We start from the raw sequence: 19,494 nt of genomic DNA, 5'->3' as shown, positions 1-19,494 counted from the left end.
TTCTTAAAGTTTGGGGCTGCAATGCTTATGTGAAAAAGCTTCAACCTGATAAGCTAGAACCCAAATCGGAGAAATGTGTCTTCATAGGATACCCAAAGGAAACTGTTGGGTGCACCTTCTATCACAGATCTGAAGGCAAGACAGTCATTGCTAAGAATGGATCCTCTCTAGAGAAGGAGTTTCTCTTGAAAGAAGTGACTGGGAGGAAAGTAGAACTTGATGAGGTAACTGTACCTGCTCCCTTATTGGAAAGTAGTTCATCACAGAAACTGGTTCCTGTGACGCCTACACCAATTAGTGAGGAAGCTAATGATATTGATCATGAAACTTCAGATCAAGTTACTACGAACCTCGTAGGTCAACCAGAGTAAGATCCACACCAGAGTGGTACGGTAATCCTATTCTGGAGGTCATGTTACTTGACCATGGTGAACCTACGAACTATGAGGAAGCGATGATGAGCCCAGATTCCACAAAATGGCTTGAGGCCATGAAATCTGAGATGGGATCCATGTATGAGAACAAAGTGTGGACTTTGGTTGACTTGCCCGATGATCGGCAAGCCATCGAGAATAAATGGATCTTCAAGAAGAAGACTGACGCTGATGGTAATGTTACTGTCTACAAATCTCGACATGTTGCAAAAGGTTTTTGACAAGATCAAGGGGTTGACTACAATGAGACTTTCGCACCCGTAGCGATGCTTAAGTCTTTCCGAATCATGTTAGTAATTGCCGCATTTTATGATTATGAAATTTGGCAAATGGATCTCGAAACTGCATTCCTGAATGGATTTCTAGAAGAAGAGTTGTATATGATGCAATCAGAAGGTTTTGTCGATCCAAAAGGTGCTAACAAAGTGTGCAAGCTCCAGCGATCCATTTATGGACTAGTGCAAGCCTCTCAGAGTTGGAATAAACGCTTTGATAGTGTGATCAAAGCATATGATTTTATACAGACTTTTGGAGAAGCCTGTATTTACAAGAAAGTGAGTGGGGGCATTGTAGCATTTCTAATATTATATGTGGATGACATATTGTTGATTGGCAATGATATAGAATTTCTAGATAGCATAAAAGGATACTTGAATAAAGTTTTTCAATGAAATACCTCGGTGAAGCTACTTATATATTGGGCATCAAGATCTATAGAGATAGATCAAGACGCTTAATTGGACTTTCACAAAGTACATACCTTGATAAAGTTTTGAAAAGGTTCAAAATGGATCAAGCAAAGAAAGGGTTCTTGCTTGTAATACAAGGTGTGAAGTTGAGTGAGACTCAATGCCCGACCACTGCAGAAGAAAGAGAGAAAATGAAAGATGTTCCCTATGCTTCAGCCATAGGCTCTATCATGTATGCAATGCTGTGTACCAGACCTGATGTGTGCCATGCTATTAGTTTAGCAGGGAGGTACCAAAGTAATCTAGGAGAGGATCACTGGACAGCGGTCAAGAACATCCTGAAGTACCTGAAAAGGACTAAGGATATGTTTCTCGTTTATGGAGGTGACAAAGAGCTAGTCGCAAATGGTTACGTCAATGCAAGCTTTGACACTGGTCCGGACGATACTAAATCGCAAATTGGATACGTCTTTATATTGAACAGTGGAGCTGTCAGTTGGTGCAGTTCTAAACAAAGCGATGTGGCGGGATCTACGTGTGAAGCGGAGTACATAGCTGCATCGGAAGCAGCAAATGAAGGAGTCTGGATGAAGGAGTTCATATCCGATCTAGGTGTCCTACCTAGTGCATTGGGTCCAAAGAAAATCTTCTGTGAAAATACTAGTGCAATTGCCTTGGCAAAGGAATCCAGATTTCATAAGAGAACCAAGCACATCAAGAGAGGCTTCAATTCCATCCGGGACCAAGTCCAGGTGGGAGACATAGAGATTTGCAAGATACATACGTATCTGAATGTTGCAGACCCGTTGACTAAGCCTCTTCCACGAGCAAAACATGATCAACACCAAGGCTCCATGGGTGTTAGAATCATTAGTATGTAATCTAGATTATTGACTCTAGTGCAAGTGTGAGACTGAAGGAAATATGCCCTAGAGGCAATAATAAAGTTATTATTTATTTCCTCATATCATGATAAATGTTTATTATTCATGCTAGAATTGTATTAACCGGAAATATAATACATGTGTGAATACATAGACAAACATAGTGTCACTAGTATGCCTCTACTTGACTAGCTCATTGATCAAAGATGGTTGAGTTTCCTAACCAAAGATATGATTTATCATTTGATCAATGGGATCACATCATTAGAAGAATGATGTGATTGACTTGACTCATTCCGTTAGCTTAGCACTTCACCGTTTAATATGTTGCGATTGCTTTCTTCATGACTTATACATGTTCCTATGACAATGAGATTATGTAAGTCCTGCTTACCGGAGGAACACTTTGTGTGCTACCAAACGTCACAATGTAACTAGGTGATTATAAAGGTGCTCAATAGGTGTCTCCGAAGGTACTTGCTGAGTTGGCATATTTCGAGATTAGGATTTGTCACTCTGATTGTCAGAGAGGTATCTCTGGGCCCTCTCGGTAATGGAGATCACTATAAGCCTTGCAAGCAATGTAGTTAATGAGTTAGTTACGGGATGATGCATTACGTAACGAGTAAATAGACTTGCCGGTAACGAGATTGAACTAGGTATTGAGATACCGACGATCGAATCCCGGACAAGTAACATACAGATGACAAAGGGAACAACGTATGTTGTTATGCGGTTTGATAGATAAAGATCTTCATAGAATATGTGGGAACCAATATGAGCGTCCAGGTTCCTCTATTGGTTATTGACCGGAAACGTGTCTCGGTCATGTCTACATAGTTCTCAAACCCGTAGGGTCCGCACGCTTAAAGTTTGGTGACGATCGGTATTATGAGTTTTTGTGTTTTGATGTACCGAAGGTAGTCCGGAGTCCCGGATGTGATCACAGACATGACGAGGAGTCTCGAAATGTTCGAGACGTAAAGATTGATATATTGGATTACTATGTTCGGACACCGGAAGTGTTTCGGAAGGTTTCGGATATTTACCGGAGTACCGGGGGATTACCGGAACCACCCGGGGAGTATATTGGGCCTAATGGACCTTGGTGGGAGAAGAGGAGGGGCAACCAGGGTAGCCGTGCGCCCCCTCCCCCTCTAGTCCGAATTGGACATGGAGGCGGAGGCGTCCCCCTTCTTTCCTTCTCCTCCTCTCTCCCTTCCTTCCTTTCTCCTACTCCAACAAGCAAAGGTGGAGTCCTACTCCTGGTGGGAGTAGGACTCCCCCCTTGGCGCACCCTCCTCCTGGCCGACTGCCTCCCCCCCCCCCCCCGTTGCTCCATTATGAACGGGGGCAGGGGGCACCTCTAGACACAACAATTGATCATTGATCATTGATCTCTTAGTCGTGTCACTATAAAAAAATGCACTTCTATGATGATACGTGTTTGTCACAGTAGGTCGCGTTTTCTGTCATGCATGTACATCCATGAAGATTTTATGACAGAATCAAGATAGTCATACCTGTGCTGTCGTAGAAGTGTTCCATGACATTACCAAAATTATCATCACGGAAGTGTCCACTTCCATGACGTTAAATCGCGCGTCACAAAAGTGCTTTCGTCAAGGGTGACCGACACGTGGCGTCCACCGTAACGGAACGCCGTTAAGCTATCGGGTCCGGTTTTGGATCCAATAACCCGTTAACAGCCCCGACCAATGGGGATTTTCCACGTGTAAAATCATCATTGACTGGAGGCGAAACACGTGTTTGCTCACCGTTGGGACAGATGTCATCCACTCATTGGACCGAAGGCGCCTATGATACGGCGACACGTGGCACGGCCCAACAGAGGCCCATTCCTGTGGAAAGGCCGGCCCGTTTGACTTGGTCAAAAGGTGGCGGGTCGGCCCACGGAAAGCCTGTTAACAGCCTGTTTGCAAATAGCCCATTTACAGCCCACTAACCCAGGGCCCGTTATGACCTCTCCGAATTAGGCCCAGTAACGTCATCTGGGCCCTCCAATATGATTCCAGCCCGTTTTAACTTCCGGCCCATGTGTGGCCCATGACTTCTTTCGGCCCATATGAGGCCATTTGTAACTCTTGGCCCATTAACGGCCCGTGGTGAAACTGGCCCGTAATCACTACAAGAAATATGTCAACTTGTGACCCCCACTATTGGTCACTGAAAGGTCACAAATTTCCATTTACGACCTTTTTGTGACCAAAAACAGAAGGTCAAAAGCTGGCCGTCGTAAACTGACTATAGCGACCTTTCTTCTGGAATGGTCAAAGACGTTTACGACCAAAATATTCCTACTGTGGCGTTTTGGTCACTAGCAACCTCCCCAGGCCACGTAGGCATCCAGCGTGGCGATCTGACGTGGCACAAGATTCAGCCCGGTCCAATTGGGTGTTTTACATGGGTCGAGCCCATTAATTCAGCCTATTAGTGTTTTTTTCTCATATTAATTTTGGCTATGTAGATGGGCCAATCCCAACAATTAAGCCTTCTCATTTTTGGGCCGTGGCCTTTTCCGCTAGAAAGTTTTAGTTTTTTTGTAATATAAAAAGGTCCACTAGTTAAATGGGTCCCAGATGTCAGGTTCAGGTACGTGGGTCCCAGCTAGCAAGTTCATATTCTTCATATTTCAATTGAACAGTAAATAAATAACCAGTATTTAAATTGGCACAAACAAAACACACACATAATACTCCAAATATTATCAGCCAGATTCAGTACAGAGCTCCTATTGTACAAATAACATATACTTTACAATCTCTACACATAATAAGCTCTAACATATACCAGCTGTACAAGCTCTACACGTGATACACGTGATACAAGTGTCTTCAATCTTCTTCAACATGGAGCTCCTTCGGTAGCGAGCACAAACTGGGCACCTCCATCATCACAGGAAGGCAATTTTAGATCATAAAAAGGAATGTTCCAAGCACAGTTTAGAGAAAAGAACCAAGTAAATTTGCCCTCAATCATACAAACAAAGTTTAGAGAAAACCAAACATGAACAAGTACTTATTATGCAGTTTTTAAAGTTTTTAATACATTTATTTTCTATTAGCAAAACTGAAAATGCTACTTCCTGATTCATGGCTGCATAGTCCAGCTTGCTACACCCGTTTGTTCTCATGCAAAAATTAGAAAAAATGTATCATTGGTAATTATGCAACTCTGTTTGGAGTCATTTCTCCAAACAGTTACTGATGTTATAGTTACTGCCGTATCCTAATTAATAGTACTTCACAGTAGATAAACATTTCTTGATGCTAAAAAGATAAAGGCTTGTACCATGACATGTCCAGCAAGCCTAATTAATAGTGTCAACATGTAGCAGGACATAAAGGAACAATACAGTAGTAACTTAAGCACACACACACACACACACACACGATCAATTCAAACCCAAACAAATCAAATCACGCTCTTCATCTAGACCGCTGCAGATCCATGTATTAATGCTTAGCATCAAGCATTAGGCCATGAAGCATCTGTCTGATTTGTTCAACAAGACGAGTACATACCTGACTCCAGGTCGATGCGGTGGATGGGGCTGTACTTGAACATCTGGTCCAGGGACGAGCCTGCAAATCCAAATCGAACAAACAAATTCATTAGGAGGGGATCGGAGAAACAAGGAAGAAATGAAGTAAACATACATACATGTCTATATATAAGCAGCAGAAGCAAGTAATATAAATACATCCTCTTTCTTCCTCTACAACACTAGCTAGAGCAACATCAATCATTGTACACAAGGAGCAGCAGCAACAAGCCGATAAAGAAAGCTCAAGATTTGTGTCTTTTGCAAGTTTTAGCACACTAGTACATTTGTTAAAATGGAAGCGCCGCTGCTGGGTTCCAACAGCCAACAAACTATAGGGTTACCGTCAAGTTAGCATCACAGAAAGCTTAAAGGAAAGTGGAAAAGACATGGCAGCCTATAGTTATGCGGAGAACATCGACAAGTAGCCAACAGGATGAGCATTGTGCAGTTTAATAACACAGTGTATTAATCTGAATACACGTGAACAAAACTAGCAGTGTTATTTATACACTGCTAAATGAGCATTCAGGATGCTTATTATACACGTGAACAAGACTAGGCCAAAACATAGTAAAAAACTGCTAAATGGACACTAGCAGCATGTCAATTCTATTCCTAGCAAAAAAAATCAGAGCTAGGCTAGTGCAAATTGCAGCAGTATGTCATACAGTCAACCTGAGTATGAATGATGGATCTGATGTAGACAGTTAACCTGGCGAAACTAAACAACTAGCACGATTTCAGAATGGATCACATCATGTATTGGACAGATGATTATTCATGAGAACAATCAAACGTGAGTACATTTGAGTTGGATCTTTTGGCCCCTCTGGCTTTGCTGGTGGGGAACTATTCACAAGGGCCTGTGGTAGTTTTGGCTTTTCTACCCGAACAGCTATGCCTACAGCAATTGCATCATGTTTTGCTAGAACACGCTGCAAATCATCATTCAATGAGAGGCCCTGGCTTAGCAGCTCTTCATCGCTGTGACAATTTAATGCATGGAAATAGTTTGGACAACCATATCATAATACATACTCACACGAACACAACAGACTGAAAAGAAGTGTGGAATGGTGGGACCTGTGGGATCTTGACGCACTTGCCCTGGCCGTCCAACTGCCAGCCATGGTAGAGGCACTCCAGCTTGCCATCGATGCAGCCTCTCCTCCATCCTCACCTGCACACGACAAAGAAAAGCGGGAGTAAGCACCGCGGCTTCGACCAAATGGTCCACAGATCGCGGCAGGTTGGTGCGACGGGAGTTGCCGTACCTTGTAGGAGGTCTCGATGCGGAGCATGACATAGAAGCCGAGGCCGCCGCCGACGATGGTGTCGGCCATGATCCGCACGTACGCCCACCGTGGCGACCCGGGCGGCGCCATTGCTCATACGCCAATGCCGTCTATGCCCGTAGAGGTGGATGGGGCGCCCGGCTCGACGGAGATGGGGTGTCCAGAGCAGAGGAAGGGGAAGGGGAGGGGATTAGGAGGACGGCGACTTGGGAGGCGGCGAAAGCGGTGGAAGTGTACTGCGTAGCAACAGCTGACGGAGGGGATTGATAGAGCGGACAAAGAGGAACTGCTTGATCTGGATGAGGACAAGGTGCAGCATGCAGAGGAGCTGCTCGATGCAGAGGATCTCACGGGAGGAGGGGCTATGTGCCACCCTGATCCCGGATCCGGCGGCCTCTAGCCTCGCTGTCGCCATAGCTGGTGGCAGCTCTGGTTGGCGCCATGGGTGGTGGCTGGCTCAGAGATCAGGGAGAGGGAGATGGCGATGGAGGTGGCGGCGGTAGCAGAGCGAGGACGGCATGGCGGATTGGTGGTGGAGGCCGTGGTGCTGGGGGTGGTGAAGTAGCGGGGCGGGAAGGTCGGGGAGTGGAGGAGGAGAGGGGAGGCGACGGGGTTCGCCATGGGAGGGAGCGGGGAGGGGAGGCGTGCGCGGACGGAGAAGAGAGCGAGGGGAGAAAGAATGGAGGCGGAAGGTGGATGGAAAATGTTCACGAGGACTAGGGTTTTGCCTTAGGTGGGCTTGCGGTGAGGACTGCTGTTGGATTCGCGAGCATCCGACGGTGTCCATCCACGATCCGCGTGAAACGCCCACAGACCAATTAAAATGCAGCACACGGCTACGATGTCATGACCATCTAAATTGGTCGTAATTGACTAAAAAATTGGTCTAGCTGATTAAAAATTCATTTTTCATTTCTCAAGTGCCCAAAATGAGTTTTTTGTGAGGGACCTACAATATATTTGTTGTAAAATTGGACAAAATCAACTTTTTAAAATATTAGAACATATTTAATGCACAATTGACAAAATGGTTGGGTGTAAAAAGTTTTGATCCACCTCTCGTGAAAAAGACAAATTTTCGCCGATTCAGCTGGAAGCGGGTCAAATTTGAACTACAGCCGCCTCATAGTTTGCTATTTATTTTTTCCAAAATCATTTCTAGTTACATAAGTATCTATTTAATCATAGAAACACCAAAAAAAATTCCAAGATTCAACCACTAGCTAGGAACGGTCATTCCCGCCGTTTTGACCGCATTTTGAAACGGGCATAAAAAAATCAAAAAAAATCAAAAAAATGGGAAACCTTCGCATTGTGTCATTATATGTGGCCAAGTTCCCAGGAAAAATAACAAACTTGTAATACGGCAATTATTATAAAAAAGTGTTCTCAGAAACGAGCTATCAAGCGTGAAGATTCATGGCTTTCAAGCCAAATGATCAATCTTATGGCCACATTCATGGCATAGTTTGTTCAAATGATCCCATATTGTGCACAAGGGTGCATATTAGAATGGCAAACAATGTTGCCTAAGGAAGTTTTCATTTTCTTTGGACGAAAAAACCATTTTTCATTTTCTGAGTGCCCGAAAGGAGGTTTTTTTGTGAAGGAACTACCAAATAATTGTTGCAAAATTGGACCAAATCATTTTTATAAAATACTAGGACATATTTAATGCACAATTGACCAAATGGTTGGGTGAAAAAAGTTTTGATCCACCTCTCGTGAAAAAGACAAATTGCCGCCGATTTAGTTGGAAGCGGGTCAAATTTGAACTGTAGCTGCCTCATAGTTTGCTATTTATTTTTTCCAAAAATCATTTCTAGTTACATAAGTATCTATTTAATCATAGAAACACCAAAAAAATTCCAAGATTCAACCACTAGCTAGGAACGGTCATTCCCGCCGTTTTGACCACATTTTGAAACGGGCATAAAAAATTCAAAAAAAATCAAAAAATTGGAAAACCTTCGCATTGTGTCATTATATGTGGACAAGTTTCCAGGAAAAATAACAAACTTGTAATATGGCAATTATTATAAAAAAGTGTTCTCAGAAACGAGCTATCAAGCGTGAAGATTCATGGCTTTCAAGCCAAATGATCAATCTTATGGCCACATTCATGGCATAGTTTGTTCAAATGATCTCATATTGTGCACAAGGGTGCATATTAGAATGGCAAACAATGTTGACTAAGGAAGTTTTCATTTTCTTTGGACGAAAAAACCATTTTTCATTTTCCGAGTGCCCGAAAGGAGGTTTTTTTGTGAAGGAACTACTAAATAATTGTTGAAAAATTGGACCAAATCATTTTTCTAAAATACTAGGACATATTTAATGCACAATTGACCAAATGGTTGGGTAAAAAAGTTTTGATCCACCTCTCGTGAAAAAGACAAATTGCCGCCGATTCAGTTGGAAGCGGGTCAAATTTGAACTGTAGCTGCCTCATAGTTTGCTATTTATTTTTTCCAAAAATCATTTCTAGTTACATAAGTATCTATTTAATCATAGAAACACCAAAAACAATCCAAGATTCAACCACTAGCTAGGAACGGTCATTCCCGCCGTTTTGACCGCATTTTGAAACGGGCATAAAAAATTCAAAAAAAATCAAAAAATTGGAAAACCTTCGCATTGTGTCATTATATGTGGACAAGTTTCCAGGAAAAATAACAAACTTGTAATACGGCAATTATTTTAAAAAAGTGTTCTCAGAAACGAGCTATCAAGTGTGGAGATCAATGGCTTTCAAGCCAAATGATCAATCTTATGGCCACATTCATGGCATAGTTTGTTCAAATGATCTCATATTGTGCACAAGGGTGCATATTAGAATGGAAAACAATGTTGCCTAAGGAAGTTTTCATTTTCTTTGGACGAAAAAACCATTTTTAATTTTCCGAGTGCCCGAAATGAGGTTTTTTTGTGAAGGAACTACCAAATAATTATTGCAAAATTGGACCAAATCATTTTTCTAAAATACTAGGCCATATATAATGCACAATTGACAAAATGGTTGGGTGAAAAAAGTTTTGATCCACCTCTGATGAAAAAGACAAATTGTCGTCGATTCAGTTGGAAACGGGTCAAATTTGAACTGTAGCTGCATCATAGTCTGCTCTTTATTTTTCCCAAAGTTCATTTCTAGGTACATAAGTATCTATTTAATCATAGAAACACCAAAAAAATTCCAAGATTCAACCACTAGCTAGGAACGGTCAAGCCCGCCGTTTTGACCGCATTTTGAAACGGGCATAAAAAATTCAAAAAAAATCAAAAAATTGGAAAACCTTCGCATTGTGTCATTATATGTGACCAAGTTTCCAGGAAAAATAATAAACTTGTAATACGGTAATTATTTTAAAAAAGTGTTCTCAGAAATGAGCTATCAAGTGTGAAGATTCATGGCTTTCAAGCCAAATGATCAATCTTATGGCCACATTCATGGCATAGTTTGTTCAAATGATCTCATATTGTGCACAAGGGTGCATATTGGAATAGCAAACAATGTTGCCTAAGGAAGTTTTCATTTTCGTTGGACGAAAAAACCATTTTCCATTTTTCGAGTGCCTGAAAGGAGGTTTTTTGTGAAGGAACTACCAAATAATTGTTGCAAAATTGGACCAAATCATTTTTATAAAATACTAGGCCATATTTAATGCACAATTTACAAAATGGTTGGGTGTCAAAAGTTTTGATCCACCTCTGGTGAAAAAGACAAATTCCCGCCGATTCAGTTGGAAGCGGGTCAAATTTGAACTGCAGCTGCCTCATAGTTTGCTATTTATTTTTTCCAAAAATCATTTCTAGTTACATAAGTACCTATTTAATCATAAATACATTGTTTGGTGGTGATACGTCGAGGTTTGGGCGGTGGCCGAGGGCCCCAACTCTAGAGCGCGTAAACTCGCATGCCCGTCGTGTGGTCACCGCGTGACCGTGGCGTTGCCTTGTGTTCTTGGCAGCCTAGGCATGTCTAGTGGGTTGAGCACTCCCCAGGTAGGTGCTAGGAACAAAGTTACAACATAAGATTCTCACGAGGAGACCGATCGATGCTCAAACATGAATTAGCGGCCAAGTGTTTGATTAGTGGTACGGGAAATGTACATGGCTAATGGGCGTGAGTTTTGGCTGAGGATGATCAGTTACTAAGAAGACCGTCTTCACAAATTTCCAGCTCAAAAGGAGGAGCCTAGGTGGTACTTGCTTTGCAAAGCACCACAGTGGACATAAATACGAATGTTGAAGCTCGGCTCAAAATAATGAATGGATTGAGCTGGCATTTGGTGGAGGATCGTTATTTGGTCATAGGAAAGCACTGTAGAAAATGGATACTATTTGGACATGCCAAAGTGGTACTTCCTTCACAAACTGTTACTCTGAACAGAATAGGAAAATGAATATTTTTGAATTATTTTTGAACTAGGCAAGGAAGATTTTTACATATTTTATGAAGATATGACCCAAAGAATTTATGAGATTTTTTTGGGAATTTTGGGAATGACAGAAATATAGGTTGCTTCACAACCTAGGGCAAAAACTGCCACATGGACATGACACATAGGCAAAACTGATGAGGTGGCGCCTAGTCATAGCAACCCACCACAATTTACAAGGCTATGACCATCTATATTGGTCGTTAACAACTAGAAATAAGGCAGCGGACTAGCACTGTTAGCTTTATGACCATTTCATGTAAGGAAATTATGACCTTTCTGACCAAAATGGTCGCAATGGTTTAGGGTTTGGAGCCCCTCGAACAGCTTTTGACCAATTGGTCTCAAATGGTCATAAATCTATGACCAATTCTTCCAGGGTCACTGACAGAAGGTCATAAGTTGACATATTTCTTGTAGTGAATGAACAGTGTATCACTTTCTACATGTTAATGGCCCGTTATTCCATTGGGTCGTTTCTAGCCCAAGTAATCTTTCGGCCTTCTGAGGGCCCATTTATTCTTGGGCTCATTTGCAGCATTCAGTTACTTACGGCCCGTTACTGTCATTTTCTGCTTGTGGGCCAAATTCAGCCTGTCGTTACAGTCAGCCCGTTTGTGGACCGTTAATCTGTTGGGCCATTTTCATAGCATCACCAAATACGGATAATTAACGGCCCATTATGGTCATCCCATAAAACATATGATTTCCACTCTAGCCCATCTACGGCCCATTAAAGGCCCGTACAAGGCCCATAGATGAGTCGGCCCGTACAAGGCCCATGGATCCTATGAGACGTAGAAGGCACATGGATCCGACGGCCCATTGAAGGCCCATGGATCCGACGGCCTATAGAAGGCCATGGATCGTCCATCCCGTACATGGCCCATGGATCGTACGGCCGTGGAGGGACATGGTCACTATAACGTTTGGGCGAGTTGGCCCCTGTTTGAACGATATAGCATATTCAAAGAATTATCCTACTCTATACTATCACCTCTACAAAACATACACTATACAACAAAGAGACCAAGGCATAGAAACATAGAATAATCCTACACTATACAATAAAAAAATTACAGCCGATTATACCCACTGGTCATTATGATTCGGCACATGTGATAATAAATCATACACGAACAACAAATTCCATACACTGGGCAAATACAGCTCATACATCATGGACGCGCATCAACTTAACTCCATTTGAACTATAATCTCTTCAGAAAATAGGATTGGCCGGATTCAGATAGCACAAATTTCAGTCTGCAAAATCTCCAATTCCTTCATGGTTACCTCAGTGTCTTGTTTCATTTTTTTGACTCCCGCATCTAATACCTGCGTGTCCAATCTCAACTTGTTGATTGTACATTGACAATCATGTACACATTGTCTTGCCACCTCTAGTTGATGCTCGAGAACATCAGCACATTCCAATTCCAATCCATAATCATTCGATAACGGCCATGCCGCACTGCTCGCAGATCTTTGTGTTGATGTCACTTCATCCTGAAATGTTTCTATAAGTACACATGACTAGGGAAAAAATATAGTTACAACAGTGAAGCGAGCAAGACACTATTTTGTACTACATGGCAAAACAGGACTAACAATAATGTTACACGTCATGAAGCATAAGCAGGTGATATTTTAAAATTATAAAAAAGATAGTCTGTGCAGCCTGCATACAGAAACTCTCTTAGCTCACCAAAGGAGCATGATGTTGGGGCCCAATCCAAAACACAGACAAGTTACAAATTTAGACAGCACGTTGCGTATAAGTAAGCAAGTAGTTGGCCATTCTGTAGCTCAATTAAAGTCTTAGGGAGCATAATGAACAGTAGAGGGTTTCATACAAACATACTACATCAAGCAAAAATATGCAATCATTAGCCTAGTATAAACTAGATTGTGAGCCTCATGCAATAATAGTTGGTTAATAGACTCCAAAGCTTCAGGCACACTTCGGCGGAGTAATTAAATGCTAAGGCCTTTAATTATGTCAACTAATAGTTATACAAGTACCCAACATCAGGCATGATTCTTCGGGCATCTCATTAACTGAGGACAAATAAAGCAATTGAAAAGACCAAATTAACTATGCCTGAAACAAACAAGAAATTGAACTAGGGTTCCTCCAGCGAGCCATCACCACTGGTCCCATCTGGCCTGGTCCTCGATGATGCTATGTCCAGCTAGGCTACATGGCCGGTGGGTAGGGACAAATCTCCCTGGCTGCTCCTCCCACTGGCGCCGCCCCTCATTCTCATGGTCTTTAGCAGCTGCTCCACTGTGGTTCGTCCAATGCACTACTCCGGCGGGCGCTGCACAACTACGGCTGATGCCACACTGCGGTAGAAGGCACCTTATTCCCCCTCCCCTCCTCCCAGGCCATGGACTTGAGGTGCTGTTGAAGGATGAGCTCATCCAATAAGGTGAGGATCTCCTCTGATTTTTTGCCAAATTTTCCTTCTGATCCACTATACGATGAATTGCTATGAGCTGCTTCTGTTGCTGCTATATAATGCATTGCTATGAGCTGCTCCTACTGCTGCTATATGATGAATTGCTATGAGCTTCTGCTGCTATATGATGAATTGCTATGAGCTGCTGCTGCTGCTATATGATGAATTGCTATGAGTTGTTGCTGCTGCTATATCATGAGTTGCTATAAGCTACTCCTGCTGATGCTATATGATGAGTTGCTATGAGCTGCTCCTGCTGCTGCTATATGATGAATTGCTATGAGTTGCTCCTGCTGCTCCTGCTGCTGCTATATGATGAATTGCTATGAGTTGCTCCTGCTGCTGCTATATGATGAATTTCTATGAGCTGCTGCTGGTATATGGTGAATTACACATTGCTGCTGCTGTATGATGAGTTGCTATGAGCTGCTGCTGCTATATGATGCTTTCAGGTGGTGCTGCTATATGATAATAACCAGCCACTCGGACCATCGAATTTCAATAAATAATTGTTCTTCATTTAAATGTGGGTCATGTGTTCTTCGTTTAAATTAGGCAATGGGATCTCTATGGAAAATATTGACCAAAGTAGATTGTGCCAAGTAGATGGTATCTTTGTATTTGCATTTTGAGCAAATAGTGATGGTCTATTTTCCTATCATATTAATTACTGCACTGGGTTCAATTTGTGATGTTTGCAAGTCAAATTAATTTTCGTATGGGCAGCAAAATGAAAAAATATAATGCAATCTAGACTTTCCACTAATCATGCCAAAGATAAGCTGAAAATGCAATGAAAAGAACTGGTTGGCTTATTACATGGAGCTTATATTCACAGGTGCTTATTTTCTTAGGATAACTCGTAATAACTGTCCCTAAGAAACTTGGCTAATAGAACTGACATACAAATAACATGTCACGATGATTGCAATGGAGGAGTGACGTACCATAGCACACTATATAGGCTTGATACGTCTCCAACGTATCTACTTTTCCAAACACTTTTGCCCTTGTTTTGGACTCTAACTTGCATGATTTGAATGAAACTAACCCGGACTGACGCTGTTTTCAGCAGAACTGCCATGATGTTGTTTTATGTGTAGAAAAGAAAAGTTCTCGGAATGACCTGAAAATCCACGGAGGCACTTTTTGGAAAATATAAAAAATACTGGCGAAAGAATCAAGACCAGGGGGCCCACACCCTATCCACGATGGTGGGGGCGTGCACAGGGGGGGCGCCCCCTGTCTCGTGGGCCCCCTGGACCTCCACCGACCTCAACTCCAACTCCATATATTCACGTTCGGGGAGAAAAAATCAGAGAGAAAGTTTCATCGTGTTTTACGATACGGAGCCGCCGCCAAGCCCTAGTCTCTCTCGGGAGGGTTGATCTGGAGTCCGTTCGGGGCTCCGGAGAGGGGGATTCGTCGCTGTCGTCATCATCAACCATCCTCCATCACCAATTTCATGATGCTCACCGCCGTGCGTGAGTAATTCCATTGTAGGCTTGCTGGACGGTGATGGGTTGGATGAGATTTACCATGTAATCAAGTTGGTTTTGTTAGGGTTTGATCCCTAGTATCCACTATGTTCTGAGATTGATGTTGCTATGACTTTGCTATGCTTAATGCTTGTCACTAGGGCCCGAGTGCCATGATTTCAGATCTGAACCTATTATGTTTTCATGAATATATGTGTGTTCTTGATCCTGTCTTGCAAGTCTATAGTCACCTATTATGTGTTATGATCCGACAACCCCGAAGTGACAATAATCGGGATACTTCTCGGTGATGACCATAGTTTGAGGAGTTCATGTATTCACTATGTAATAATGCTTTGTTCCGGTTCTCTATTAAAAGGAGGCCTTAAAATCCCTTAGTTTCCGCTAGGACCCCGCTGCCACGGGAGGGTAGGACAAAAGATTTCATGGATGTTCTTTTCCATAAGCACGTATGACTATTTACAGAATACATGCCTACATTACATTGATGAACTGGAGCTAGTTCTATGTCACCCTATGTTATAGCTATTACATGAGGAATCGCATCCGACATAATTATCCATCACTAATCCATTGCCTACGAGCTTTTCACATATTGTTCTTCGCTTATTTACCTTTTCGTTGCTACTGTTACAACTATTACAAAACCCAAAAACATTACTTTTGCTACCGTTACCTTTATTATCATATTACTTTGCTACTAAATACTTTGATGTAGATATTAAGTTATCCAGGTGTGGTTGAATTGACAACTCAATTGCTATTACTCAAGAATATTCTTTGGCTCCCCTTGTGTCGAATCAATAAATTTGGGTTGAATACTTTACCCTCAAAACCTGTTGCTATCCCCTAAACTTGTGGGTTATCAAGACTAATTTCTAGCGCCGTTGCCGGGGAGCATAGCTCTATTCTCTGAGTCACTTGGGATTTATATCTGTTGATCACTATGAAGAACTTGATAGACGACAGAACCAAGATTTTGCCATCAACTACGAGGGGAGGTAAGGAACTGCCATTTAGCTCTGCACTAGATTCTCCTTCTGTTGTTAGTAAGCTTGCGACACCTAAACCTGCTACTGATATGAACTCTGATATGTCGCATGTTATTGATGATGCCACTTTTGTTTTGCATGATACTTATGATGAAACTACTTCTGTGCATGATACTTCTTTGCCATTAGGTGAATTTCTTGATGAACAACTTGCTAGAGTTAGGGGGAATGAAATTATTGAAGATGCTATTATTGATGATAGTGATGATGAAAATTCTCCCAATGATTATGAATTGCCTGTTGTTCCTGAGGGTTACGTTATGAATGAAGAGGCTGCTAGAGCTATCTTTGCTTGCAATGATAGATATGATCTTAAGAAATTATTAGCTAAATGGAAGTAGCAGTCTCTTAATGCTAGAATGAAACCTGACCCTGATTTTGCTACTTCACCTATCCGTGTTACTGATAAGGATTATGAATTCTCTGTTGATCCTGAGATTATTACTTTGGTTGAATCTGATCCTTTTTATGGCCTTGAATCTGAAACTGTTGTGGCACATCTTACCAGGTTGAATGATATAGCTACCCTGTTTACTCATGATGATAAATCTGGCTATTATTATATCCTTAAGATATTTTCGTTCTCATTAAAGGGTGATGCTAAGACTTGGTATAATTATCTTGCTCCTGGTTGTGTGCACAGTCCCTAGGATATGATTTATTACTTCTCTACTAAATATTTCCCTGCTCATAAGAAACAAGTTGCCTTGCGGGAAATATATAATTTTGTGCAGATCGAAGAAGAGAGTCTCCCACAAGCTTGGGTGAGGCTTCTCCGATTACTTAATGCTTTGCCTGATCATCCTCTCAAGAAAAATTAAATACTTGATATCTTTTATAGTGGACTAACTTATGCTTCCAAGGACTACTTGGATAGTTGTGCTGGTTGTGTTTTCAGGGAAAGAACAGTCGACGAAGCTGAATTACTATTGAATAATATGTTGACTAATGAAAATAATTGGACTCTTCCTGAGCTAATTCCTGAGGCAATTCCTGAACCAATTGAGCCAACTCCTGAGCCTATTCCTAAACCCACTCCGAAGAAGAGAGGTGTTTTATTTCTCAGTCCCGAAGATATGCAAGAGGCAAAGAAATCAATCAAAGAAAAAGGTATTAAAGCTGAAGATGTTAAGAATTTACCACCTATTGAAGAAATACATGGTCTTAATATACCGCCTATTGAAGAACCACGTTGTCTTGATAACCCGACACAGGTAGTAAAGGTAAATTCTCTCTATAGATATGATAAAGTTGAAATCCCCTCTACTAAATTTCATAGCCCATGCCTAGATGAATTTGATGACTTTATGGCTAGACAAGAAAGTTTTAATGCTTATGTTGGTAGAGAGTTAAAGAATAATGCTTTTGAGATAGGACGCGTGAGCGATAATATGGCTAGAGTTAAAGGTGAACTTAAACTCATTAACAAATATACTTCTATGGTTGCTACTCAAGCTGAGCAAGTACTTAAAGCTCAAAATGATTTTCTTGATGAATTAAATAATAAAAATGACTTTGTTGTTAGAGTGGCTACTAGAACTGGTAGAATGACTCAGGAACCTTTGTATCCTGAAGGCCACCCTAAGAGAATCGAGCAAGATTCTTAGAGAAATAATTTAGAGGCACCTTGTTCTTCTAAAAAGAAGAAAAAGAAAAATGATAGGACTTTGCATGCTTCTAGTGAACCTATTGTAGACACACCTGAGAATCCCAATGATATTTCTATTTCTGATGCTAAAACACAATCAGGTGATGAACATGAACCTAGTGATAATGTCAATGATAATGTTCATGTTGATGCTCAACCTAGCAAAAACAATGATGTAGAGATTGAACCTATTGTTGATCTTGATAACCCACAATCAAAAGAATCAACGTTATTATAAGAGAGATTTTGTTGCTAGGAAGCACGATAGACAAAGAGAACCATGGGTTTAGAAACCCATGCCCTTTCCTCCTAAACCATCCAAGACAAAGGATGATGAGGATTTTGAGCGCTTTGCTGAAATGATTAGACCTATTTTCTTACGTATGCGCTTAACTGATATGCTCAAAGTGAATCCTTATGCTAAGTATATGAAGGATATCATTACAAACAAAAGAAAGATACCGGAAGTAGAAATTTCCACCATGCTTGCTAATTACACTTTTAAGGGTGGAATACCAAAGAAACTTGGAGATCCGGATGTACCAACTATACCATGCTCCATTAAAATAAATTATGTTAGAACTGCTTTATGTGATCTTGGAGCCAGTGTTAGTGTTATGCCTCTCTTTATATCGTAGACTTGAATTGAATAAGTTGACACCTACTGAAATATCTTTGCAAATGGCCAATAAATCAACTACTATACCTGTCGGTATTTGTGAGGATGTACCTGTTGTGGTTGCAAATGTCACTATCTTAACGAACTTTGTCATTCTTGATATTCCCAAGGACGATAGTATGTCGATTATCCTTGGTAGACCTTTTTTGAATACTGCAGGGGCTGTTATTGATTGCAACAAAGGCAATGTCACTTTTCATGTTAACGGTAATGAGCATATGGTACACTTTCTGAGGAAACAATCTCAAGTTCATAGCATCAATTCTATTGGAAAAGTTCCAACTATCATTATTGGAGGTTTTGAATTTCCTCTTCCTACTGTCAAGAAAAAGTATGATATTCTTATTGTTGAGGATGTTCATATCCCCGTTGTGGTAACTTAGTGTTATTCGAAATTTCTCCGGTTCCGTGTTATTCAAAATGAGTTTGTTAACAAGACTTGATCAACCTTGTGAGTGGATTCATTTTGATGATCATGAGATGGATGAATCTAGAAGGCAGAACCTTTTGTACCCTCTTTTTACTTTCTGTTACTTAGAATAAATAAAGCAAAAATAGTATTATCCGTCTGTTTTCTGAATTATCCGTGCATTAAAAAATATCCCGAAAATAAAAGTGCTCCAAATGCCCTGCAAATTTAGTATGTTTTTTATGGAATATTTGAGGATTTTAGGCACTAAAATCACTGCAGGAGGGGCAAGCACCAGGCCACGAGAGTGGAGGGCGTGCCCACCTACCCTGGGCGGGCCCCCCTGTCTCGTGGGCCCCTAGTGGCCCCCTCCACTTATGCCAGCACCCACACACTCCATCTTCTACCCAAAAAAATTCCCAATTCAGCTCAA

Source organism: Triticum aestivum, chromosome 7B (assembly GCF_018294505.1).
Source record: "Triticum aestivum cultivar Chinese Spring chromosome 7B, IWGSC CS RefSeq v2.1, whole genome shotgun sequence".
NCBI classification, from domain to species: Eukaryota; Viridiplantae; Streptophyta; class Magnoliopsida; order Poales; family Poaceae; genus Triticum; species Triticum aestivum.
Note: the sequence above shows the minus strand (reverse complement) of the source record.